A 26,667-nucleotide genomic window follows, 5' to 3' on the forward strand; every position below is an offset into this window, starting at 1 on the left:
CAAAGATGAGCTTGGGAGATACGGTAGGAGAAGTATTTTAGTCTTTTTTTTTTTTTTTCTAGTGACTCTATATAAATTGGCAATAAAACAGAAATTTTAGTAATGCATCTGTTAAAGTCTCTTTTTCTTGAAATACTAACTCCTAAGTGGTCTCTCTGTCTTTAGCTTGACCCATCAGCTTTTCCATCCTATTTTTCTTTCTTCTTGGCCTGCTGAGGAGATGAAGTGAGAGAGAGGCTGGGTGGGTGTTTGCCAAGGTTACCTCACCCCACTGTGTTGCAATAGATCGAACTTAGAGGGCCAGGAACTCACAACTGCATTGAAAATGTTCAAAAATCCTGACAAATAGCTCTGAGTCTGCAGTTCTTTGTGTCCAGGAAAAGACACGGGGCTGTGCCCCACTGATTTCAAAGTACCTGCCTACAAGGAGGGATTTTTAAATCAAAAAGCACGAGCTTCTATGCACAAAAAACCTGGCTGGAGCCAGGAGGCTCCACCTGGATCAAAACACCTGTGGGATCAGGACCATAGAGTCTGCAAAATAGCTTGAAGCCAATATATCTGTCAAAGGCATAGGAACCAAAACAAAACAACAGAAAAAAAGCCTCTTCACAATTAGCCCATAACCACTTAGCTATATGGTCATCAAAACACTTGAGAGAAAACTTGTTGCCAGTATAGTCAAGGGCTCTCTTAATTTCATGCACTGTGACTTCAACAATTTATTTGTGTCTCATTTTATTTCTCTAAAATTGGCCTCATTTAAAAGAAGGGAAACCACATTTCATGCTCTTCAGTTTCATTAAAGAGATACAAATCCCTTACCAAAAGAAGACTACTCTAAATTAAACCATTGTAGCAGAAGAAAATATTGAAATTTTGAAAGGACTCTGACACAATCTATATTCTGTTGCATATCATTCTTTAAGGTATTATTTTAAAAAGGAAGAAAAAGCTCCTCCCTTTAAAAATGTGTTTTCAAACACATGATGGAATATGTGATACTCAGCTAAGAGTAATACAAATGAAGTATCTCACAGATTTTCTAAAGTTTGTCAAGAAAGAAGGCCATTGATCTCTTCCTCAACAGTGTGGGAATACAATACAATACAATATACCCTCTGAAACTAACTTATATCTGCTTGGCAAGAAAGGTATGGTTAACTCCCCTGCCCAATACTCATTCTATAGGAAATTCAATGTAAACCCTATATGAATTACATAAGATAAATCCAGCATCATTCAATATGTGGCTCAAAATGAACTCAATTTTATGAGTAATAATGAACTGATCCAAATTCCAATAGTATTTTATGTTCTCTTGGCTACGGGGCACATAAATACATCAAGAGTTTTTTTCCACATGGGTTAAAAACCATTTCTTGGGCTGACTTGAACAAAAGATTAAGCTCTTTTTTTATTCAAATCTTATTTCATAGCAGATAAGGGTCTTCAGTTCCCCTTTACATTCACATTCATTACAGAAAAGAACAGTCTGCTGGTGGTTGCATCATGTGAGAATGACAAAATATTTCCATGAAATTCCCCAATGAAATTTCTTCCCTTCTCTTTTTCAGGTTTGTCTGCAAAACAACAACGGGGGGAAAAAATAAGTGTCTCCTTTCTGCCTTTTAGATGTGTCCAAGGAAAAGAAACTTTTCCAAACTCACCAAAAGCCTTTTCCGTAAGCACACTTTCCATAAACACATTCAGTCCTTGATGTTCTCCACCTCCATCCTCAAAGCTGCACTGCTTCGGTCTCCTGTAAGTACAGCTTCATGAAGAACCACCCTTCAGGGTTCTTCTACATGACAAAAAAAAAAAAGGATGTAAGTCCCTTGTGCTTTCTTGATTCCCACTGACCTTACCATAATAGCCCAATATCGACCAAAACACACAGACAATAACAGCCAGTAATCCATTGGTATCCTTTTCCCATAATCCTGTTTATAAGAGGCCAGAGATGCCAGGGTGCATATTCCAAGGAACAAAAATACTAGTTCTTTCATAGCCTGAATAAAAATGGAAGAAATACTTTCTAACGGGAAGAACAAATTAATTAGTGGACCTTGTCAAGCTCAAAACACCCCCTCTATAAAATTAAGAGAAGTGAAATATTAATTTTCTTATTTTAAATTAATTTTCCTTACAGTGCACTGTGAAGACTGAAATATAAAAATATCCCATGAACACACATTCATAGCTCAGGTCTATTTTCCTATTTCTAGGGATCAAGGAGACAAGGAGTGCAAATCCATTACTTACTGACTTTTTGCGGACTTTTTTTAATCATAAATCCCTTTTCTACATGACTGTTTGGGTTCCAGAATAAACTGCACATTTTCAGAAAGATTCTGATCTGAGTGGGTCACAAGAAGGACTGTGAAGAGTCATAAATGGTAATGGCCATAAACCATCCTGGGTTTTATGCATCTGTTAAGGTAGATTGTCTGAAGTAAATCATGGCATCAGCTCGTAAGGAAAGATTTCATGTTTTAATCCTTGCTAGACATCAATACCAATAATTGCAAAACTTGTAGTTTATCTATTTCGCTATGTAAAACAGTGGATTTCACCCTCTATATGCTGCGTGGGAGGGTGAGTTCCCTCAAACATTACACATGGGGAGACTGTTCTAACACACCTTGCCAATTTTGCCTTAAGCTGTTTCTGTCAACAATAGAGAAAAGGAGCTATCATTTATTTCAATGGATGCTGGCTCAGATGGAAAGGCATTATACACAAAGCTTTAGGGACTGGTTTTGATCACCCAGAGTTTGGTTCTGGTTGGGTTTTGTTTTTGGTTTTGTTTTTGGGGTTTTTTTTGTTGTTTTTATTGTTGCTCATCTCTGTGTTTCCTGTTTTTGCTGTAGTAAAGAACAGCTGTTCTCACAAGCTTACCAATTCAAAGCTGCAAATACAAAAGTTGCATCCAAATTTTCTTTTTCTTTAAGAGTGCAGGATAGATGCTGTCTCATTCAATGGAGAACAGAAGTAAGTTCATAAAAGGGAAGAAGGGGAGTCAGTCTCACAGTTCTACTAACCGTGGGAAACAGTATCTCCCTGTAAGTGTATCTGGAATTTCTTGCTCCCCAGTAGAACAGATACTGTGGTAACATCGTTCACACATGGAAGGCTGTCCCCAAAATTGTTCTAGGGTCATTACAGTGACAACCCTGAGGCCACCTTAGCAAAGCTGGCATTTTTCCAGGACAATAATGACAAATGCGATTTCTCTACAATGTGTGTCCCTTGCACTGTGCTCTGTTACATTTGCAGATCAGTTGAGACACAGTACAACTGACCTGAATGTGCTCAGTGAACTTGCCCTGGTTTCTGGGGTGCTCAGCAGTCCAAAAATACCATGTTGTCTGCCCCAAATAAACCTTTTGCAAGATAAGTAGATATGACAAGAGAAACATGAACTCAGAGTAAGATGCACCACAGAAGCATTTAGATTACATGTGCTGTAAAACCTGCCCAGAACTCCAGTCATGTGTCTGCTGTGTGCAGACACATTGCCAAAACAGCCCTACAGTTCCACAGACACAGTTCCTACCTGCCAGCTTTCCAACAGCAGGTCTGTCCAGGGAAAACACTGCACCAGGCAGCAGGATGCGTGTTTGCCAGGAAAATGTCTCTCTCTGAACGGGGCAAGGCAAACCTACACGCAGCCTCTGTGCTCTCCAGCCAGCTCAGGCATCAGCAAAGCGGCAGCCACTGCCATGACAAAACATTTCATATGTCCTTCAAGTGGGATAGAGTTTGTAGCCGTAGGAAGAAGAGAGATCCCCGTTTGATCCTCCCTTGGTAAACTCCAGGAAGGAAATTTGGCGCTGTGCCTGCGGCTGGAGAGCAGAGCTGCTGAGCTTTGAACACAGAAGGATCCAGCTTGGTGGCTGCAGGTGGGGAGGGCAGTCAGTGCACTCCACACACCACTCATTGCTGGGGAGAGGTTTGCCTCTCTGACACACCAGAAAACAAGGGAGCACGACTTCTAGGTGCGCACTTTGTATTATTCTCCTGCTGTCTCAGACACTGAAATGAGCACTGCTGACAGCTGGCAGTAAGTCACTACCTGCATGCAAGTCAACTGCAACACACAGTGTATTTTCCCACACAAATTAAAGACCCATTCAGAGTCCCAAATAACAATTTACCTCGAAAGAATTTGCTCATTATGTGCTTTGCCTGGCCCTCATGGTCTGGCCCTATGAATAGTCAGGCCTGAAACAATCTCCTGCTGCCTTTAACACTGGCCTTTTTTTCTTTTCATGTAACTGCAAACAGAAACTCCTTATTCACAAAGGATGAGATTATTAAACTCAGCAGAGTTATTCTAAAAAAGATAGAAATGAACTTTGACTGCAATCTTAAGTGTGAGTATTGCCTGCAAAGCTGTTTGACACACAAAAGGCAAGCAGGGAGCACAGATTCAAGGCTGGCCATTTTCATATGCAGTCACCATTAAGCTGAGAAGAGAGTAATCTGCTACCTCACTTTGTTATGAATGGTCCTTTGAATATGGGGTTACTGTTACTCTTATGGAGGGATCCTCTAAGCTGCATGTTCTCTTGACATGAGCCTCCCTGTTTTAAACAAGGCATACATCTCAAAATGATTTAGATGTTTGTGGTTGGCACTACTCAGTTGCATCACTTATGCCAGAGTGACTCAGATGAGCTACATGAAGACAGATAAATCTAAGCAGCTGGAGTCCTGTCTGATTAAATCCATAGTGGTTCACCTGTAAAACAGCATCAGTCATGACATGAAAACCAAGCTAGTGGTTAGCCATTGACAGTGCACCACAGACCTCCAAAGGCCAAGTTTTAACTCACCTGCTTGTTCTAAGCAGGATGATGAATGACAGTGAAAAAGGAACTCAGTCTCCCTTCCTTTAATGCCCTTCTTTTTTTAATAGCTGGACTGCCCAGCTACAATATTTCTTTTACACACAAAGCTTACTAACTCCACTCCAAACCTGAAGTATTAAAGCTATTCTCTCTGCTAACCTTTGCCTGGTGCACAAATTGCCAAAAGAGCCTCGCAGCTACTGTGATGGAGGCACAATGCCTTGAAAAAAACACGGTCTGGAGCTGGTCAGAATGATTATTAGCACCAGTCACACTTGATAATAATAAAAGAGATAAGCTGTATTTAACTATCTTGTTGGTAACCATCAAGAAATCAAATGAGCTAATTACTATTTCCTTTCTTTCCCCACCGTTCTGCAATCCCTGGATGAATGCTGTGTAAACCAGAAAAATTTTTGTGGCCATCCTTTAGTAATTGACCTTTAGCTCTCCCCATTTCATTTGCCCTAAGTGTTAATTGACTTTGAAAAAGCAGTATATTATCCTTTTAGAAAAGAAAGTCTGATTTGTGCCCGCCAACATCTCACAGCATCAAAGCCCTGTTAAATCATAGAGCAATACAGCTGAAAATGAGTCTCCAGAAGAAATGGAAAGAGGGTGGGGGAAGGAAGCAGAATCCTTATTTATAGAGCTCCACTGCCATCTAGAGAGAATCTGCACCAACCAATTTTCTGAAAGAGAGGTTGTTAGTGAAAATATTTCCATTCTTATGTTGGGAGAGGTAGGAACTCCACTCAGGTTCACTGTATCTATTAAATTTTTTAACCAATTTTTAGTAATCTACACAAAAACAGCATATCCTGGAATATAATCTGCCATGAATTCTATGGAAATCATGGGAGCAAACTTTAAAGGCTCATAAAGCTTTATAAGCTCCCCTGAAATTATGTATGGTATCTGCACAGTTTTGTTTCAAAGAAGCTTCTTTGAAGAGCTTAGTATCTTTGTAGAAAGGTGCTTCATTCCTAAACAATTTGCATTTTAAAGGACATGCTATGTCCTTGGCAGCTGCCTTTATGATATTGCTTGTCAGTAAGAGAGAAAGAAAGGATGTGCTATACAGGGTAAGATTTTTTTTTTTTCTACGCCTTCAAGTATATAAAATTTTATTTTCTTCATGTTTTATATGAGATCAGGATGTACTCACAGAACACATTGCTAGTGAGAGTCTACTTTAATCTGACTGATTTAATTTACTGTGTCTCTGACCAAAAAGCCACAGAACTCCATTCAGTGTATGAGACAGGTCAGCTGCTATAAAAACTGGAGAAGTGTCCCTCACTGGGAGCAGCTAAGCCAATTACAATCTCAGAGCAGCTGACAGGACCTGGCTAAGTGCTTCTGGAACAAAACTAATTATAATAAGTACAAGCAGCAACTAATTCAACTGTGTCATTCATGAAACTCCAAATGGAGGGTTCATTACTGCTGTGTCACAAAAACACTCCGGAGTGACTTGTGGTGCTCTTGGTCTCCATCACTTACGGATTTACCTTCTGATTAAAGAGCAGTGTGGGGCTTTTAACAGTGATCATCTCTCTACTGACTCTGAAAATTTCCAAACCAAGACCTGTTTGAGGACTGTGAGTTTGCCACTGTTAAAAAGGCAGCCAGGATATTTCTCATATCACAGCGTAGTTTGTGTTTGCTTCCTTTGTGAAATTCTATTGGACTGAAATATCTTAAGATCCACAAAGTAGTAAATTAGTTAGTGGCTCTCTCCTTTAGCTAGCTGGTTAGGTTCTCTGTGGTTGCCCACTTTGGCAGCAGTAGTGAACTTAAAAGTGCACAGAAAATTATAATGGTAGCTAAACTTTGATTAAATGTATGTTAAACATGATACATTATGTAATTATGAGAATATCTGCATTATTTTTAATCTTACTTCCTGACTAGATACAGCACCTCAATAGGTTTATCAGGGAAATTAGATTAATTTTCACTGAAATACACTGAATAGTTAGGTTTGCTAAGCCAAGAACTGCTTTCAGTGAGGTGACTGTCAGTCTTTTTGTTCCTATCAATGCTGACATTGGTGATTCCTGGATGGAAGAACACAGGAGTTGTGAATGAGGGTTTATGAAGAGAGGGAATCCAACACTTCAATCAAATATTAGGAAACAGAGCACAGAATACTGAATCAGATGCCTGACTGGATGGATCTTCCAGTCCAAATGTGATGCAAAATGCTGGAGGCATTTCTGCCAGTGAGCACAGTCAAGAGGCTTGTCCTGAGGAAATGCACCTTTAAAAAACAATTTTTCTTTTTTGCTGACAAATACAATTAAGCTGTGCAGTTCAAGGGGAGAATGATAGCCATAAGAATAGTAATTATGAAAGTGCAAACACTTACACAAGGTTAGACTGGGCTTTTTGCTGTTGCCCTGTTTCTTATCTTGTCCAGAGACCTTGAAGACAGTCCTGAAATAATGACAAAGAATAACAGCTCACCCTATAGCAATAATGCATTTAAACTGAATCAAAAACAAGAGAATTTTAGACAAAGAACTGCCTCTAGTGAAGCATAAGTACAGTGTTTCTTCACTTTCTTCTTTATTAGAGGCAAATAAATTCAGCCCATAATGCTTGCAACATAAAAACCAGCACCTCATCCAGTATATTTTACACTAGAAGTTCTTTTAGGTATTATTTACAATAGACAGGCTTGTTGCTATCAGACAAAAAGTACATCATCTTGTTATAGATGGGAAGAGAACATCCATATTGTGAAAATTAAAAGATAGCATCTCTTCTGTGTCTAGAATTTACTGTGGAGTTCAAAGGGCATTGTAGAATTTCTGTTTGATTTGTACTTGCAACTGAATATAATAGGATAGGCTTCATGAAGATATGGATCTCTCAGCCTTTTCTGAAGGCTGTCTTAAAATATTATATTTCAAGGGACATAAATAAAATTCCTTTACAGTGTGACTGTAATCAGCTTATGTCACATCTTGATGCTTCTTTCCCCTGGCTTCCAGCCTTTCTCTTCTTTTTTACTTTTTTTTTCTACTGAAACTCTTTATTTCTAAGGGTAGATTCTGCCCCACTATTTTTTTATTTTTTTAATGATTGGTACAATAAGACCAAGCACCCTCCTTAAAGGTAACTGTCGTGTCAGGGTTCAGTCCTTGCTCAAAATGAAATTCCTAGAACATACTCATTCATGCTAGATATTTTCATTCATTTTAGCAAAAATAAAGGCATACCTAAATCTGACGACTTCTTTCACAAACTCTTTTCTCATAGATTCATTGACTAAGAGTTCTTATTTGAGCTGGAGCTTGAATTAAGTAGTCTTCATATTAAATGCCAGGTAAAACATGATTACATTGCTGCAACTGAACACTTTATGATTTCTGAGATGTTTATTTCTGCACAGATTTTAAATATTTTGAAGAATAGACTGTGTCTGCTCTTTAGAAAGCAAAATCTGCAGTTTGATGTTGTTTGCCTGATTTCTTCAGTGATCAATGCAAGGACTAACCACAAGGCTATAACTTACTTGAAGTTAAAAGTTGCCATTCTCACACAAATGTCAGGAACCTGCCTTCTTAGTATAGAGTATCTTGAGCTTGATCTTGACAGAATATCATCCTGGAGGCATGTAACCATGACAATTGATATTAAAATCAAGCCATCATACTCAGGAATAGCCAATATCATTATGTCCTATGAGATATATATATATATATATATATATATATATACTATACAGAAGAGCCTTGTAATATGGAGACAGGAATAAATAAACAGGGAGCAGTTATGCTCTTCTGTTCTTTACAAGCAAACTCCAGGGACAGCCCCTCTAAATTTCTCTGCTTTTTAAAAAGCTGCCAACAAAAGGCTGTTCAGCCTTTTGGAGACCTGACTCTAAGCAGCATCCAGCTTCTCATGATTGCTGCAAACTACTGCCCTGTATTCACTTTAATATGTGAGACATAAGAGATGAGGTGCTTGGGAGCATAAAAACCAGCGAGCACACGAGAGCCAGAATGTACTTATTGACTGGAGGCAGACCCAAGTGGAAGAAGCTGGAGTACTTTAATATTAGTATTGATTTTGTTGACTTTATCAACACGAGAGGGGGGAAAATGCAGCAAAGCGACGAAATGTGCTGATTGTACGGAACGGGTGAGTCAACAAACGCACAATGGGGAAGCAATAAAATTCCCATGGATTTGGCTAAGCTAAAATCATGGGCAGATAAGTGGCTTACGAAATTCAATTTGAAAAAAAGGTAAGATTCTGAATCTATGGATAAAATAACAGGAAAAGGGAACTCTGTTTTCAATGGACAGGGAAGTGACTGCTGAAAAGCGCTGCTTTTTACCATTTCAATGGAGAAAGCTGTGTGCAGCAAACTCAGGTTTCACTAAAAAAAGCTGTCTTCCTGCCAGCGCTTTTTTTTCCAGCAGTTGCTGCTGTGTGGTAAGACACTAGCCAGTAGACAGTAGTAGAATATGTGAATTTCTTCAACTTTTGTCCAATCTTTTTAATATTAAAAAAAAGGGAAGAAAAAAATATTTAAAAACATAAAAAATTAAAGGAGATTATGCTAATACCACACTAGAGTAGGTATTATAAAAGTGACATTCATAATACATGTATCACTGTGATTACAAAAATGAGAGTTGGGAAAGTAGGATGCAAAGAAGACAACAAGGAGATGTATACTGGTTAATACTAAATACTTACTTAGGGAGTCTGAGGAAGTGACTGTACATTTGGAACGCAGTGAAGAAGATTAACCACATCACTCTTACTGGCTTTACAAGAAGAACAAATCCCGAGATATTGTTGTGAATCCTGTAAACATACTGTTAAGAGGAAAAGGGAAAAGTAAAATCCAAACCCTGACATCTGAGCCAGGATTTACTGAGGAATGCAAAATCCCAGAGCTGTCAGGATTATATCAGCAACTTTTGTACTGCTGAGAGCTTCCAAGCACTGGTAATAGCACTTCAACCCCAAACTTTCTGTGCCACGCCAGTAATAGTGAGAATCGGTTATTTTTGAATATTTTACTCATCAGTAGTACAGTTATAACTGTCACAAGATTGATTTCTGATTAACTTTCCATTGTAGCCTGTCTGCCTCCCCAGTTTTCCCCTCCTTCATCCAATTCAGAAAGGTTAAAAAGGAAAAAAGACCTCCCAGAATTCACTAAGAAAAACTGAACTATCATTTCTCTGGCTGTCAAACCAACAGTAGCAGTCAGAGTACCCACAGAACACATTTCCTCTCTGATACATGCCTCTCCCATTGGAAGAGGCAGCAGACACGATCACATCTTGAAATCTCAACAGTGCAACTAAACTGACTTATAACAGAAATCAAAAAACTTAATAACAAATAAAAGACCTCAGTAAAGTACCAAACATGGAAACATTTGGGGAAGAAAGAGCTAATGAAGGCTTTACTCTGCTCTTTAGTTATTTTGGGGAAAAGCAGAGCATTTTTTTCTCCAGTGATTTCCAGGTCACATGATTTCTAGGTTGAATTTTCACTCAAAGGCAGGTTCTGTTTTTACTTCAAACAATGTAAAGCTTGTTTGGACCAAAAATACTCTATGAGAACTTTCCATTTAATGGGTAAATATTACTAGTAATGGTTTGTAGTGGTTTTGGGTTTTTTATCACAAGCCATTACAGTCAAACTGATCCCAAAGTCTACAATGCCTTTGTAATGGTTTCAGCATCACCTGCCAGACAGAAACAGTGAAACTTGGCCAAAAAGGCTGCTCATTTCTTTCACACAGCCAGAAGATCTTGGCAGCACACATGTACATGGAGTATTGCAAATTTCTTTAAAATTTTGTGGATAATAAGACTACTGCTAGAGGCTGAATACTAATTGCCTGAAATCAAAGTAAAATAAAAAGCAACCCTCACCACTGTTAATTTGACAGCTGGTCATTTCTTCAAACCTGAGAAAGAATTCTTGGGCCGAGACAGCTTTTAGAAACATAAAAATGCACATTCCTGTAGGAAGCAACAGAGCAGCAAAGCTTTGAGGATGGAACCTGGTCTTTATTTAATAGACTGGCGGGTATAGGAGAGAAATCCAGCCCACGTGCAAATGTGCCTGTAGCTAATGAGTGCCTCTGCAGCTCAGAAGGGTTACAGATCTCCACACAGAACTCTGATCTAAAGCTAACCCTCGATTTAGAATCTAATGGGGGAGGAGTAATAATGTATAAATAATTCATAAGAGTCTTAACTGGTATTTCTTTTGTGTAGCAAGAGCCCATTAGCATTATGGGTGGTCACCTGTTTTTTAATCACAAAAATGGTGATTATAGTTGGTGTTATAATTGTGCATGATATCAGCTGCCCGGGCCTGACACTCTGCCACAATCCAGTGACAGATTCTGCAACAGCATTTGCAGCCACACAAATAGCACAAATATTTCCTCCAGTTGCAGCAGTAAAGGCATCTTACCTTACCCAGCGAGAATATGTTGCACAATACCTTAATTTTGAGATAAAATATGTCCACGTTTTCTGCACTCTGAAGTCCATTTGGTTTCCAGACCACTAATTACAGGGTTAGATATGATACAATTCAGGGGCAGCTGATCTTACTGCTTTTTCAGATTAAGAGGCTTTCACAGCAACAGTGAAGGAATGGTATGGCAGAGTACATCTATGCACGTTCTCATCCACCCCAATATTAAATACAGAATTTACTGGTGTTATGAAGCCTACTCTCTGAGCATCATTCTGTGGATATGTTGTAACCTGTCAGTGTCTGTTTTAAGCCCATATTTAGTTTTTTCTTAACCTTTCAGAAAACATAGAAGTGGTAGTTTAATGTCAAGTAAAGGTACAATGTTAAAGCAGCTCAGGGACAGATAAAGCCAAAAAAGCAGGCAAGCCTGGACCTTGATTAGGTAAGTTTACTCATTGCTCTCTGGTGTTGACCATCTGGTTTGAGAAGCAGCAGTTTTGTGTAAATAAAATTTCACTCAGAGTGTAAAATACACATCACCACCTCTGCCTCCAGTCTAAAGTCCCAGCTAGACAGAATGGGAAGAGGTATTAGAAGAATATTTAAGATATCAATATATTCTTTCCCCAGATACAATCATACGTGTTAATGCAGTAACTCTGTGTATCCACAGTGACTGAAGTTCACTGAAGGGTTCTACAGACCAATTTACAAACAATGCCCCAACCCTGCTCAAAGACCCCATAAATGTACAGATAACTAAATCCACAAGCATCTCCAACTCACTTGCCTGAAGTTGTGCATGTGCCTAACAGCTTGTAAGAGCTGGGTCTGAGCAACAAATTACATTCCTTCTGCTTCTGTGGTTGAGCATGGAACTGTTTCATCCCCAGCCATCAACACAACGCAGCCACTCAGGCAGGAGAGTGCCTGACCTCGGGATACTGCAGGGAGAATTGCAGGTGGGGTGGTTAAAATTACTCAGATGGAATGAGTTTTAAAATGTGAAGTTTATAAATTATCTAGTCTTGCCAGTGTCACGGGGACAGGCTACACAGCAACTTTCATACACCTGCTCTCAGTTCCACTCAGATGTGGCTGGAACGTAAAAGTTGGAATCTTGGCATCAGGCAGAGAAGGCAGAGGGGTGGACTTCCTGCCAGCACCTTGATAATGAGGGCACAGAAGGAAGCAAAACCGTGGGAATTATCAAGCTAAAAGCATTTCTTTTAGCTACAGTATTCATCGCATCCAAATTAAAAGGATAATTTTGTCATCTGACAGCCGGTGGAAGCAAAGTGCCCGAGTGCCATCTACTGGCACCAGCCTTGTCTCAGCGATGAGGAAACCGCAAGTAAATAAATGTATTTTCGGTGGTTCCTGCAGGACTTGGCTCTTGGCAGTACCATGCCAAAAAACCCTCACTGGGCTGCACCGCCAAGGCAAGTTCTGCCTACAGCAACGATATTAAAAGGCATCAGGAAGTAAAAAGACTCTGATCCTTCCTGACGTGTACTGCCAACTTAGCAGGGACAAGCTGAAGTTCTGACAGAAAACCAAAAGCAGCAGCAAACTGCAGACCGAATGTCTGCTGGCAGCTGCAAAACCTGAGGCAGGTTCTACCCAGCTAGCACACAAATCCAGCAGAACAAAAATGGATTATTCAGCCTGAAGAGTATTTTCTCTCAGGATAACCAGCACTTTTTAATATACATTCATGCTCTGTGTTTTTATGACATGCATCTCCACCTAAGTTGGTGAAGCCTTCAACTCACTGTTTTCTTCTGAAATTATGAATAGATTCTAAGGCATGTTAACTTAAGGGTGCTATAAATTCACTGGCTATTTGGGGCCAAAAGAATTTCATGGCAAGGAAATCAAGTGCATACATTTTTTTTCTGGTTTTATTCTTCTGGTATTCCCTAGATCTTCCTTAGAAGATAATTTTGTATTAGGTCTTTATTATCTAGTAATGAAGGTTTACTAATTAAATTGGGTTAAAATGGCATAGTTAAATTCTAATTTATGCTTTTGGAGCTTTGTTTAATTCCTTTAGTTAAAATGTAATAATTTTCTCACTATTATCTGATATTACATAAGAATAGAAAAAGAATATCAACTCCTCATATTCAGCTGATTTTCTTCTATTAAATCTGGTCACTTATTGCATTTCCCTGAGAAACTTTTTTAACCACTCTAAGCTGATTTGAAGGCAGGAGGCATGGGGACAAGACATGTAATTTCTGTGGATTCAGCTCTTTGAAGGAGTCAACTTTCTGCAGCTCACTGGGATCCCACTACACGCATTGCCTGTGCACACAGCATCCTTGGAGGTGTGACTCACAGCTGACTGACAGATTTTATTTTTTTTTTTGGCAACAGTTATATATGAAAACAGACAAGTAAAGAGAACAGAACAGCTCTTTACTCTTCCCTTCTTGGGATGTGAAAAGCTACCCCCAAGCAACTCTGTTTCTAGCAACTTTCCTAGGAGCCACTTTGGGGACTGAAATGAGACTTTAGGAGTGATTGCAGCTCTGCCTCAGAGTGATGCTCCTCCCTGTATTCTCACCAGAGAGTGTTCTGCTCTTAAATTTTTGCTTTTGATAACAGCTTTTTTACAGGCAATGCAGCAGGAGGTGAACAGGAAAGTTCTTATTCCATGCATTGTGTAAGATGCAGTCAACTATAAGGAGAAAACTGAGTTCTAGAGAAGATTTCATCCAGTAATTCACACAGCATATCTTGAGAAAGACGTTTTAAAGGGTTAGTAAGAAAAACACTGAGACAAAAAAAAAAAAAAAACCCAAAAAAAAAACCCACAAAAAACTTTTAAAAGCTATACACAAAATATCTGGTAAAAAAAATTCAAATATAATTTGAATTTTGAGTCAGTAAGGTTGTCTGCAGCCTAGTCACACCAACTTTTGCTTTTCATTCTGTTCAGAAAGATGGCTCATTTTTTTTTTGCAAACCAACTATTGAATACATGTAAGTCAAATTAAAAGGCACAGATATTTAAACTACCCCAACATGAGAACTATTGTATATAACTAATCCTGCTCCACTACAAAGAGAGATAAAACTTCTTTGATTTATAAATTTTGGTACTGTTTTGTTTCAGCTTCAATATCTTTGTTTTTAGAAGCAACCCTGGAGAGTCCATCAAACTGGATAACCCTTTGTTAATCTGCTGCTCCTCAGAAGTCAATAAAAGCTCTGTGTGCATGAGATATGAGAAAAGGTCCTGAAATTCATTACAGGCCTATATCCAGTCTAAGGACAGCTGCAGCATCTGCACTGTTTGCTGGTGTTACAAGGACAGCTTCTGTGGTTTAGGACTCATAAGTGTAAATTCAGTTTTGTATGACTAAAAAAAAAAGACAAATTATAGTTTTTGTTACAGACATGCAGTACAGAAGACTTAAGGTTTTTATCCTACTCTTGAGTTATTATTAAAGCTGTTGACATGGGAAGAATTTGCATTTTTTAAAATTGCATGTCATTCATCTCTAAAATTATCCAAATCCCTGTCTCAGTGACTGCTTTTAACAATACTATCAATAGATGAAAGCTTATCAATGATCCTTTGGTAGCATTATTTTAAAAGTTAAAATTCTGCCAGGAGCAAGAAAATAGGATGTAATTCTGTGAATATATTTTCAATATTAGAGTAAAATATATTTTCCTAATAATTTTTTATGTATTTTTTAATTTTAAAACTAATTCAGCTACATATTTTAGTTCTATATTTTTAATATATACCAAATGCACTTTTAAGATGTAGGAGACATTAATTTGTTTAGTTTTGACAGTTTTAACTTACTTCTAATAGGCACTGTCATTTTCCAGTTGCACACTATGCAGAGAGCATGCAACACTACAAACTCTTCGTTTACCTTTGTGATAGATGCCAAAATTATTTGGGATTAAATAACCCCAAATTTCTTGTAGTGCATGGAGGAAAGTTAAGCCCAGAACCACAAATGAAGTCCATAAATGAAAGTTTTAGAGAAGAAAAGGGGGAAGTACTTTCAGTATTTTAAATACATGGATTTATCTTAGATTTTCTACTAAGAATTTCTTCCCACCAAAATTCTCATGGTCCAGTTATGTTACTGGAGGCAACACAGTGTTAAGGTCTTGTGCTGCTGCATCCAAACAGAAATGCTATTATTTTAATCTTAGTGACGTCTGCTCCGTAGCTGAAGTGGTCTTCATATCCTGGACTTCAACCTATGCCTTTTAAATATGAATACTTTGCTCAAAAAGGTAGAAACTAAATCTAAAAATGTGGATTTTCTAAGTAAGATCTCCCAGACTACTGCAGTGATGTGGGCTGAAATTATCATACCATTAATATCTAAATACCTTAATTTTGTCAGCTCTTCCAGCAAATCATTCCTTTTGAGAGAAGAGATTTATTGTCATGCAATAAATGTTCACTACACACAATAAATGTGCACTACTTTTGCACTACAAAAGCTGGATTTATGGAGAAAACTTGATCAAAAGGAAAAGATAACTTTTGTAAACTTTGGAAAAGTATGTTTTAATATCACATATTATGACTGGTATCCTGGATTCTATACTGTTGTACTTCAGAACAGAAATTTAGAGGGACATTTCTCCATTGGGCACTGCTGAAACTCAGCATTACACATTCCCTAACCTAATGTAGGTATTTAGTGCACTGCAGCACAGACTTCTCCAGCCATGGAGTATGTCTGGCAAAATAAGAAGCTCTCTGTCAGGGCTGAAGTGGAGCTCCACATGGGGAAAAAGAGGTCCATTAAAAGGAGTTTCTTCTGATTTGTTTGTTTGGGGTTTTTTTTGGGTTTTTTTTTTTTGGTGTGGTTTTTTTTTTTTTTTTTCCTTTTTTTTAATGGCAGTTATTCACAATGCATCATGAAAGTAAAAAGCCACTGTAAATCCTGGAGAGAGAGATATTAGAAGGCAAGTGAAGCAGTCCGGGGCAAAGATAAAGATACAAAATCCATTTCAGCTCCACATGCATGGAATGGAAACAGATATGGGCTTACATGGCATGTGTGTTTACATGACAGCACAGAAAATTTAGGGGTTTATAAATTAACTGTGATTTGAAGCCAGAAGAATCAGACATGCCAACATAATAAAATCCATCCAACTGAACCCAAGTAAGCATACAAAAATACTTAAAATGTAATAAAAGTAGTAAGACCAGATGAAGAAGAATTAAGCAGGAAAGTAACTCTTAAATGTAATTCAGAGCCATTACAAGGTTGTTTCTACAGTCACCTGTTCGTCTGAGGAAAAGAAAAATGCTGCATTTTCCAAGTGTCTCATTACAGCTGTTCACAAAGCTGATTACAAATTAATATCAGAAGCTTCAGTTTCCTGAAAAATAGAAAATTCATGGACAAGAGTGTGATTATTATAATTTGTGGTGTTTGTGTGTTATTGGCTGCACTACCAATATATCATGTCTTGCAGAAATCCTACAGAATCGAACCTAGAACCAAGCACTTACAGGAAGGGAGATCATTTCCACTACAAGCTGAGTCTACAAGTCTGCCAAAAAATAGATGCTGGAGGAAACACAATATGTGAACATACAATCAGAAGCAGAAAAAAAAGAATAATTTATATTTAAGTCAGTCCCAGGCTCTACTTGCAGGTTTTTTTCCCAACTAAAAAAGGGCACATGCCTTGGCTTCTGCTAAAGAGCTGTAAATAGCATATGGGTTATCTCCAGCAAAAAATCGCACAAACATGACAACAACAAATGACATCATGAAATCCAATGCAAGGCTGGTTACCTCATCACTTTCAGAAGATGAAGAAGAAGAATCAGAATTTTAAGACCTAAATCTTACGAAGTCCCTCTCTCTCCATTTTCCTCTGCCAACAAAACCCAGGGGAAATCTGCTCCTTTACTAAGTTCTTTGATAGCACTAAATACTGCAATGACATTATTATATGGTTTGAAATAATGTTGAAATATGCCTCTGCATATAATATAATAATATATAACAAGTCACTGCCTTTTTTATTCATTCCATGTTCTGCTATAGAAACTAAAATTTTTCCACACACACATTGAGCCCAAAACATTTGCAATCATACACTCAAGGATTTTTCAAAAACTGAATTACCATAGTAAAAAAAATTTAAAATAAGGAATGATTTTGAAAATGGATGGTACTACTCTTCTAAATCACATTAACAAGTCATAAGTGTCAAGGGCCTGCTATAACTTGGTACCAAAAGAGTGTTATATACAATTGCCTTGGACTAATGGATATTTTATGCTGAAGGATAACTTCTAATTCTGCTGCATGAAGCACATACTTGCCATTCACTGCAGACATTAGGAGTGTTGGTTAAGATGTATGAATGGAAACCATCCAAGGGAAAAAAATCATATAACCTTAAGTGAATCCACACTGGACATTGGAAGCAAAACTGTGAAGTTTCAAGAATAACCAGTAGAATTCAGAGATAGAGGAAAATAAATCTTGAGTATTACCAGATTTTTTTTGTGTCTCAGTGAGAAATAATATTTATAGGTATGTGTCAATTCAATCTATCACTACATAGAACAAATCCTAGGAGGCAGTCGGGAAGAATTTTCTCAAAATAGCATCCTAGTTTGTTAAACACAGTATGGCATGACCCCATTCTCATGTAGCCCAGTAAAAAACAGATTCTGGTAGCAGTGGGAGGTATATGGAGTATGAGATTTCCATTTTTTCTATGAGACTCGATATAAGAAAAAATGGCATTGGATACACTTTAAAAGGGCAAAGCCCATCTTCTTTATTTCCATGCTCCCTCAGCCTCTGCAGTTTTTCAAGTCTTACAAACAATATCTAAAAAGACAGTGAAAATTCCCTTGTGAAATATGGGAAACACAGAAGCTTTTTCTTTACCCCAAGCACGGTCACTAGGATTCAACAGGGCAAGTCCTGAAAACATGACTTTGAATAAAACATCACAAGTAAATAAGGGTGCAGTCACAGGCTGTGTCTATTAAAAGTATATACTTAATCTCCCCCCTTGGATAAAACATGTCTCTGCACCACCCCTTTTGCATTCCCTATTCCTTACATTTCCAGTCCCTATTCCTCCTTAGGAATTTCCTGCCTTATTATTTGGAATTTAAACATTATTTCTTAGCCTGCCTGCTTTTACTTGCTGCTTGTTGAGGCACTGTCCTTGCAGGGCTCCAAGCTGTGCAGAAGGGAATATTGGGGAATTGAGGACTGTGCCATAGAAAGGAGGCAGCAGGATGCCCTGCACAGTGGCAAGAGGCAGATGTGGTCGGGGGCAAGTCTGGGCTACTCTTCCTGAGACTAGAAGTGCCAGGAGCTCTGAAAAAGGAGCACAGATTTTATTTAAAAAAAAAAAAAAAAAAAAAAAAAAATCACCAGGCTTTCAAACTGACAAAAGGCTGCCCCTGTATTAAGATGGACAGGCACAGGGTGGGCTGGTAAATCCTTTCCCATCTTAGCTCTGTCCTCAGTGCCATTTCTTGCCAAAAAAACTCAAGAAATCTCTGGGTGACTCTGATTCCAGCCATCCCTCTGAGCCCTTAGGGATAACATTTTTCTTTCCATCTCTTCATCCCAGGCCACCCACCGGCCTCTGCACATAAATCCTCAACATTTTGTCCTCTTTCAGTAACTTGTATTCTGCTTCATATTTATCAATAATCAGTCCCTCAAGGAAGGAACATTACCATTTTTCCTCCTTTGTCTACAAGGGACAATACAATTCCTGGTGTTACAAAAACAACAGTAATGTCCTGATTGCATTAGTTTGCCACTATTTGCCTAGAATAGAATCAACCCCTTGAAAAAATGCTATTTTTTGAGGATGGAAGGAACAGAGTGAGTTTTAACCATATTTGATATTGGCCTGCATCGCCCATAACATCATTTCAGAAAGCTTCAGATTCAGTTTGGGCTAAGGCAATGCTCCCACAGTTGAAGTTTCTCTTGCATAATTCAGAATTTCCTGGGTATAAGATTTACAGAAAAAAAGTTTCTTCCATGCATAAATACTACAGCAATCACTGCTCCCTCAATGTGTATTTTTCCAATCTGCTTTTTTTTTCCCCTCACTGAGACCACATCTTGCCTGTATAGGTGAAAGAGAGAGAGAGATGACATTATTGCCATCTCCATGAAAGATGCAAAAACATGCTACAAAGCTAAAATACCTTACCCCTCCTGTCTGCTGAGTTTCACATTTGCTCATGACTGATACAGAAACGGGTTCTGTCCCAAAGCCACGGGGCAGCACTGAGTTTGCCCTGTGACAATAACACAAAGGCCATAATGCAAAGATGTTCATGAGAGAGGAGGATGGGAAATTAAACACCTGTAATTAATTTCCTTCACAGAACATCCTCTGGCGACATCTGCACAAACCTCCCTGCCTCAGAAACACATTTGTGAGGTTTTGCAATTGGATCAAAAGTCAGCCTTGCTCTGCAGACTGACACTGGCAACAGCAATTAAATGAAGATGGAATGCAAGGTCGTGCTGAGCATCCTCTGCTGGGGGGTAGCCCAGCCACCGTATTTGGGGACTTCATGGAGCTTTTGTATTGTTTTGGTTTTTTTTTCTTGTTTTCCTTACCAATTTGTAAATTGTTCTGTTTGACTTGCTTCCCCTTTCTTTAAGACTGATGTTATCAGTATCAAAATAATAATAATACATTCATTAATTCATTTCTGAATGCTTCTAGAGCCATATCCCAGAATTTCAAATAATGTTGTAATAGAGACAAGGAAAAAACAAGGGGTGCTTGACATCTAATATGGTAAGAGATGCTAGCCTGAAATAAGTGAAGCAATGTACCATGCATGTATTTTTCAAATATCTAATGCAACTGCATAACAGAGAATTAGAATTAGGTGTTTTTCTCTGTCTCTTATCTACTACACATTTACAGAGGAGGAATGCAGTTTGGAACATTCATCTCCTCTGCAGCTATTATCCTGCAGAGATTTTCCAGAAGTGGAACTAAGCACAAGTGACCAGGTAGGACCAATTAATCAGACCCATTCATGATAAAACATTGAAATTACACTTTCAGGGTACACCTAATTTGGCATCCAGATTAAAATGCAGAATAATTTAATAATTAGAAAACAAAATCAGCAACATCATTGAAATCCTTATTCATACAGCAACAAGCCTAATGTACTTTCCTGCAGCACAAATCACTGGAAGAACAAATCCCCAGCTTGGATGACAAAACAAATTAAGCTAACTAACCAGAGGAGATTTCAACAACCTGCTCGGCCACCTTATTAAATATAAGGCACTATCACAAGGAAATTTTATAATAAAAGTATTCAGCAAGATTGCTAGCTTATATAAAGTAGTCACAGTAACCTTCCTTAATCTTCTGCCTTCTCATTTTCTAATACAACCTAATATACAATTTCCCTGTTTTAGTAAATCTGAGTTCATTAGGATCATGCTTTCAACATTTTTTTTTCCAGAATAATCCCTAAATCCTTTTCTTGATCAGTGTGCTGGATGATTGTTTCACTTAGCAGGTGTTCCCCAGATTATTTAGTTTCTTCTACTTTTAATAAGCTTACATTTCTGTACATTGAACTCTATCTGTCTGCTGTTGGCCTAGTCTCAAGAGAAACTCTTCCTTCTAATATTGATTGCACTATGCATTATTTGTTTTGCCTTTAATCCTGGCACATGGAATCCTGGAGGTTTTGTTTTCAGTATTCTATTTCAAGTCAGCTTGTGTGATGTCAAGAGAAATGGCTCATCCAGTTCAGAAAAGAAATAAATGCTTTTGGAAAAAAATCGTAGCTTCTATATGATTTTAAGTGTTCCTCAATAACTAAAAAAAATTAAATTCTTGTGCTATATAACATAAGAACTATAAATTACATATTGCCATAAATAATCTGCATAACATCAACAGTCAGAGAAACATTACCTTGAATCCAGCTCTCACGTAGGAAGGAGGAACATGCTTGAGATGGACCTGCTTTGAGGTCCTTTCCTTTCTGTGTTCTGAGAGGCTAAAGCCTTGGAAACACATGCACTTACACAGGCCAGTAGCCCTCCTATAGAAAAATGAAAAAATAAAAAAAAATGCTGGAGGTGACTTCCATGCAAGATATTTTTATGTCTGAAATCTGGTAGATTTATTTTCCATTAACATAACTTCACAAAGACACTTAAAGCACTTTAAAATACTGTGAATTCCAAAGCTTTGTAAAACACATGTATTATTGTGGTGGCGCATCCCAGATACCTTGCAGTGACTCTGTGTGTCTGTGAGCACACACCTGTGCATTTGCTGTGGCAAACACTCCATTTCTGTGGAGAAATGCTGCTCTCTCAGATGTTTAAGTTCTTTAGCTATCTAAGGAAGTTAGGCCTGTAAGTTTAATTTAAGTCACAAGCTGAGCTAAATGCTGTTAAGTGTTGTTCCTTTATTAAATTGTTAAGTTACAACTGAAGTACTGTTGAGTGCTGTTAAACCTGCTGTCAGGCCATATTCCTTTTTATCCTTGCCCTTTCTCTCCCTTTGTCACATGCACCTAAACACACACACACACACAGAGATAGTTTTCTGTTTATTGCTGCCTGGATTGACTGACTGGATTTTATTTCTTGCTTTTTCCCTCGGTGTGCCTTAACCCTGTAGTAAGTAGCAGAGTGAACATTGCCAACGAGCCTTTTTGTGCTGTCACTTAATATTAAATCCCTTCTTTTGCCAAGACTCTTGCCAGTCGTTCTTTCAGCAATCTGAAGCACTCCTTCTCAACAGCTATATTTAAGGAAAGGTTGTTAATTTAAACAGGGCAGTTTCCTTTCAAAATCAAGGTTTTTAACACACTCACAATTGTGAGTGACACAGCTCCATCTGGATGGTTCGGTTTCGAATGCATCTACATCCATGGCCTAGTAGAACATTCTTTTTCGAATCACAGCCTCCTTTACCACTCATACTTCAGCAATATTTCCTGATATGATGAAGCAGTTGCTCATCTAATTTCTGAAGGGCCTTCTTTAGCTCAGTGACAGCACTGATAATGTACAAAATTATCAGTTACCTGATATTATTATCGAGCAGCACCATCTTCATACATATTTACAGAAAACTCTCTCTCCCTGGCTGTTCTGCTTGCTTCCACAGCATGAGTATGTTTACTTGAACACTGCCTTTAGAAAAACATCAGAGAAATCGGTTCTGTGCAAAATCACTGTGCTTAGGCTCTGTGAAAGCTACAGAAGGGTTTATGCTCCAGCAGCCACCTTAGCAGGGCTTGAATTGTGAACAGGAACTCTGCCCTAGTGGCACAAAGGATCTGGCACAGAAGCACGTCACTCTCCCACTGCTCTCCTTCATCCCTCAGCCCCCATTGGCGTGGTTCTTCAGGAAAAGAGGGCAAGTAAGGGCAGTCACTGCTATTCCAAAAGCAGCTTTAGTTCTCCATTAGTTTCCTGCCAAGAAATCTGCCGGGTCAACAGGGAATGTTGTTAGGAAGACACAATGCTTAGAGCTTGGGGTTTAAGCTTTACTGAAATGTGAACTTTGTTAAACATTTAGAATACGTTAAGAAATACACTAAGCACAGAAAAGGGGTATCTGCACTGAATATTCCTCTCACTCCTTTAATAATGGACTGTATCTGTGTAACTTTACTTTCCTCCTCAAGAAATTCCCTATCTTTCTATTTCCACATTATTATCTGCTTCAGTTGTGAAATTTATTTCTTCATTACTCTCATTCTGATACCAGCTCTCCACAAGCTGAATCCTATTGGAGAAATTAGGGGATTCTTTCCTTTTCAGTGACCTGTACATCAGTTTACATTCATAAATGTCTAAATAAAAGAAGCAATGCCTCTATTACAGTCTGAGACTCTAAGAAGCCAATTCCTTCAATAGCTTCTTCAAGGAATGTGTACTGTCTCAACTGCAAGATCCATAATGGTTTCCAGAGTCTTTACTAGATTAGCTGCAAAATTAAATCTCAAATTAAAGCTACTTTGCAAATTCTGCTAGCATCTTCATCAAACTTTTGGAAAATACAAGGCATTTCCAGGGACTCTCGTGTTACATTTAAGGAGAAGACTATCATTCGGCACAAATCAGACTATCATTCTGTGCAAAGCTTTGAGGCTGAGATTAATCACACTCGACCAAGGTAGCAAAGGTAGATGTGCAGTAACCATAACCTCTCTCCCTAATCCTTAGAGATCACTGGCAGAAAGCAATTCAGGTTTTCAAAGGAATGAATGACTTTTGGAGTGTCCTCACCTCCTCTGAGTGACTACAGAGAGATCTGACAAAACCACGTTCTCCTGTTGGGCATATCAGCATAGCACTGAAACTTCAGTAGCAGGAAGGTCCAAGCTCTTCCTAACTATCAAATACTGCTCCACTAGATAAAAGTTTCTCTCTCAGCATCAAACATATCAGGGGATCAAATACAAGAACCTTACCCAGCTAATTGACAGCGCTGCATGTGAAAGAGCTGTGACCTGTACAACAGCCAATAACTGTTTATCCTAACCTCATTTGAGCTCCCATCCCCTTTGCAGAGCTCATCACAACGGTTATACATTTGTTATATTATACTGTTGTGCCTAACTTCATTTAAATACCTGCATCTGGATATAAAGGCCCAGGTTTCCCTTAAAACCTTTGCCCGTGGCACTTGAATGCAAAAGGAGGAATGACTTTGCCCAGGTGTTTATTCAGGAAAGTGCTGGAAAAGATCAAATGTAGTTAATTGTAATAGAACCATTACAATCATTAATGCCACTTGATGTTCATAGCGAAGTGGACCCATCAAGAAGAAAAAGTGGTGGTGTGTCTGCACCCTTGTAAGGAAACAGAATGATTATTGTAAATCAACCAAGCTTCATTAGCAAAACCAGCAGCATTAGTGGCTCAGAGCAGCACACTAGCTTATCTGATCCTGTTTTAAATTCCCCTTTTTCAAAACTTCAACTACAATTTCCAGCAGTACAAGGTTTAAACTGCTTACTGTAACACAAAATCACCTTCCTCAATGTATAATTGAGGCATTCAATAAATGAAGCAAATAATGGAAAACTGAGCGCTGTATACAACAGTAAATATTTGACTGGTTCTTCAAAATCAAAATGCAGCATTTCAATATTTACTTGCACTCAGAATTGCTGATGGTTTCCCTGCTGTGCAGTAAAAGAGAAAAATTATAAGTGCATTCATAATCACTTGACCTTCCTTCTAAAAAATTATATTTGCCAAAATATTTTCTGTATTCTCATTGTTTATGAAATAGAAAATGTAAATTGCGAACACATTTGGAAGAGCTACTGGTTTGAAACAGCATCTCAAACTTTGATTTTCCTATCTGCCTTCTGCCCTAGAGGCAACAGCAATTTCTCACTGTGACAAGACAGATCCGGAGTACTCAAACTGTAGCAGCATGAACTATCATCAGCACTTGCTGAGCATCCATCTCATGTTAGACACAGCTCCTAGCACGTTTATGCTGCAATGGCAATCCTATGAATAACAGGGGCTGCCTGCAGATGGCTCTTGGGTTTGTAACAAAAATGAGTCCTCTTGTTTCTTACTTTCACTGTGTAAAACCCATGGAAGACAGATAACAGGTATCTTATCTCTTTAACTGTGTGATCTCTTTGATGCCTCATGAAGGCTGACCTAGAACAGAGGCTGGACAGAGCTGAAGAATAAAGTAGGGATTTGTTAGGAGGCCTCGATGGATCCACCTTAGGCAGCACAAGAGCCCAGCCAGGGCTGCACCCCAGGTGAACCCAAAATGGTCACAAAATGGGTGCTCAGTCACTGGGTCTCACACTTTCATAAGTTCTGGTCCATTTGCATTTTGGAGCTAATTGTCCAGTTATAGCTTTAGCTTATGAAGTGTCATCCTTCTTTTTCTCTCTTCAGTCCATGTTTGTGCTCTTGGGCCTGAGATCTGGATCAGTTGTCCTTGTTTCCCAGCTAGAGAAGGAATGGTTTTGTCTCCCTGCCCTGTGAAGAGAGCTCACCATCCCCTCATATGAAGCTCAGACAGAGCTTTACACACTAAAGCAGTACAGCATCTGAAAAATATAAAAGCTAAAACCTGAGCCATCATCTTGATAGCAACACATCACCCTACACAGTGATAAGAATACTGCAAAATATCACTCCATTTTTATCATTCTAAATCCTTGGAAGACATCTCATCTCAAATAGTAACGATAGCCTGCCTGCCCATACCTTTTTTCAGAATTAAATATCTATTTAATTCAAGCAGGTGACACAAAAATTCACCTCATTTTCTGCCACCCACCTGTCAGGCATGCAACTGGTACCAAATTATGAATCTCATCTTCATCTCAGCCAGGGAAATAACTGAACTAGGCAATGCAGTCTTCCTAGGATTGGTAGTATGATATAGTTTATTTTCTTCTGAAGGTTCAATCTGACTCTTATTCTGAAATACTTACTCTATAAATGGGGGAGCAAGTCCTTAGTTATGCCTGAAAGCATCTCTTCAGCATTATCTGATGTATTTTCACATCAAACCTTGAGTTTTTCACAGTGAAAAGTGAAAAGAGAGGACTGATTTTTTCTCACTTTGATTGCCAGAAGTTAGAGCAGGTGGCTAAGCAAGACTTCCAGGCAGTCCTTGGAGCCAGTATTGAGAGCCATCCATCTCCAGAGGGCATTCCACAACAATTGTCACATACAGAATTGCAGTCACCTGTCTGCTCAACACTGAATAAATGAAATAGATGCTTTTTGTCGTAACTAAAGAAGAGGAAGGCATCGTAGAGAGTGTCTCTGACCAAAGCAAATCATGTGGTACATCAGTGAAAGCAAACCTCAGCCTGCATTTGTGAAATGGTGGCTACAGCAAAGCAGTAATTCCTGGCCTAACTGAATATCAACAGCTAGAGTGTTTTAGATAAAAATAAAGAATATATTATAATTAAGTACAACTATGCTACGGATATTTACGTTCTGTTAAAGATAAAATGATATACAAATGTAACAGTATTTTTTTTCTTTATGATCAGAATACTCTTTAAAAAGCTTTATGAAGGAAAATGTGTTCTTTTTCAAAAGCTTGGCTGAAACCCCTGTCTGGAAAGCATGAGCCCATCACTTACCTGAGAGACTAGGTTTTATGGATGACTATGAAAGGAAAAGATTTAGTCAAGCCTAATTTTTTATTTTCTACCTTTGTCAGCTTGCATGAGTAACTTGCATCCCCTTTTGCACGGCTTTCAATATATTAAAAATAATGCAAAAAGGAGGGTCTAATGGGAGAAGTCAAATATAACAAAATAATT

The 26,667-nt window shown here is 38.4% G+C and overlaps 1 long non-coding RNA gene across 1 annotated transcript; it reads right to left on the bottom strand.

The window, feature by feature from the left end:
- Positions 1–1,445: 1,445 nt before the first annotated feature.
- On the bottom strand, positions 1,446–22,671 carry LOC140683878 (uncharacterized). The gene is made up of 6 exons (XR_012055452.1): positions 21,291–22,671; positions 9,576–9,697; positions 8,383–8,474; positions 7,231–7,298; positions 1,671–1,804; positions 1,446–1,583 (listed from the first exon to the last, which is right to left on the bottom strand). It is a non-coding gene; the product is annotated as an uncharacterized lncRNA (long non-coding RNA).
- Positions 22,672–26,667: the final 3,996 nt, after the last annotated feature.

Source organism: Taeniopygia guttata, chromosome 4, assembly GCF_048771995.1.
Source record: "Taeniopygia guttata chromosome 4, bTaeGut7.mat, whole genome shotgun sequence".
Classification (NCBI taxonomy): Eukaryota; Metazoa; Chordata; class Aves; order Passeriformes; family Estrildidae; genus Taeniopygia; species Taeniopygia guttata.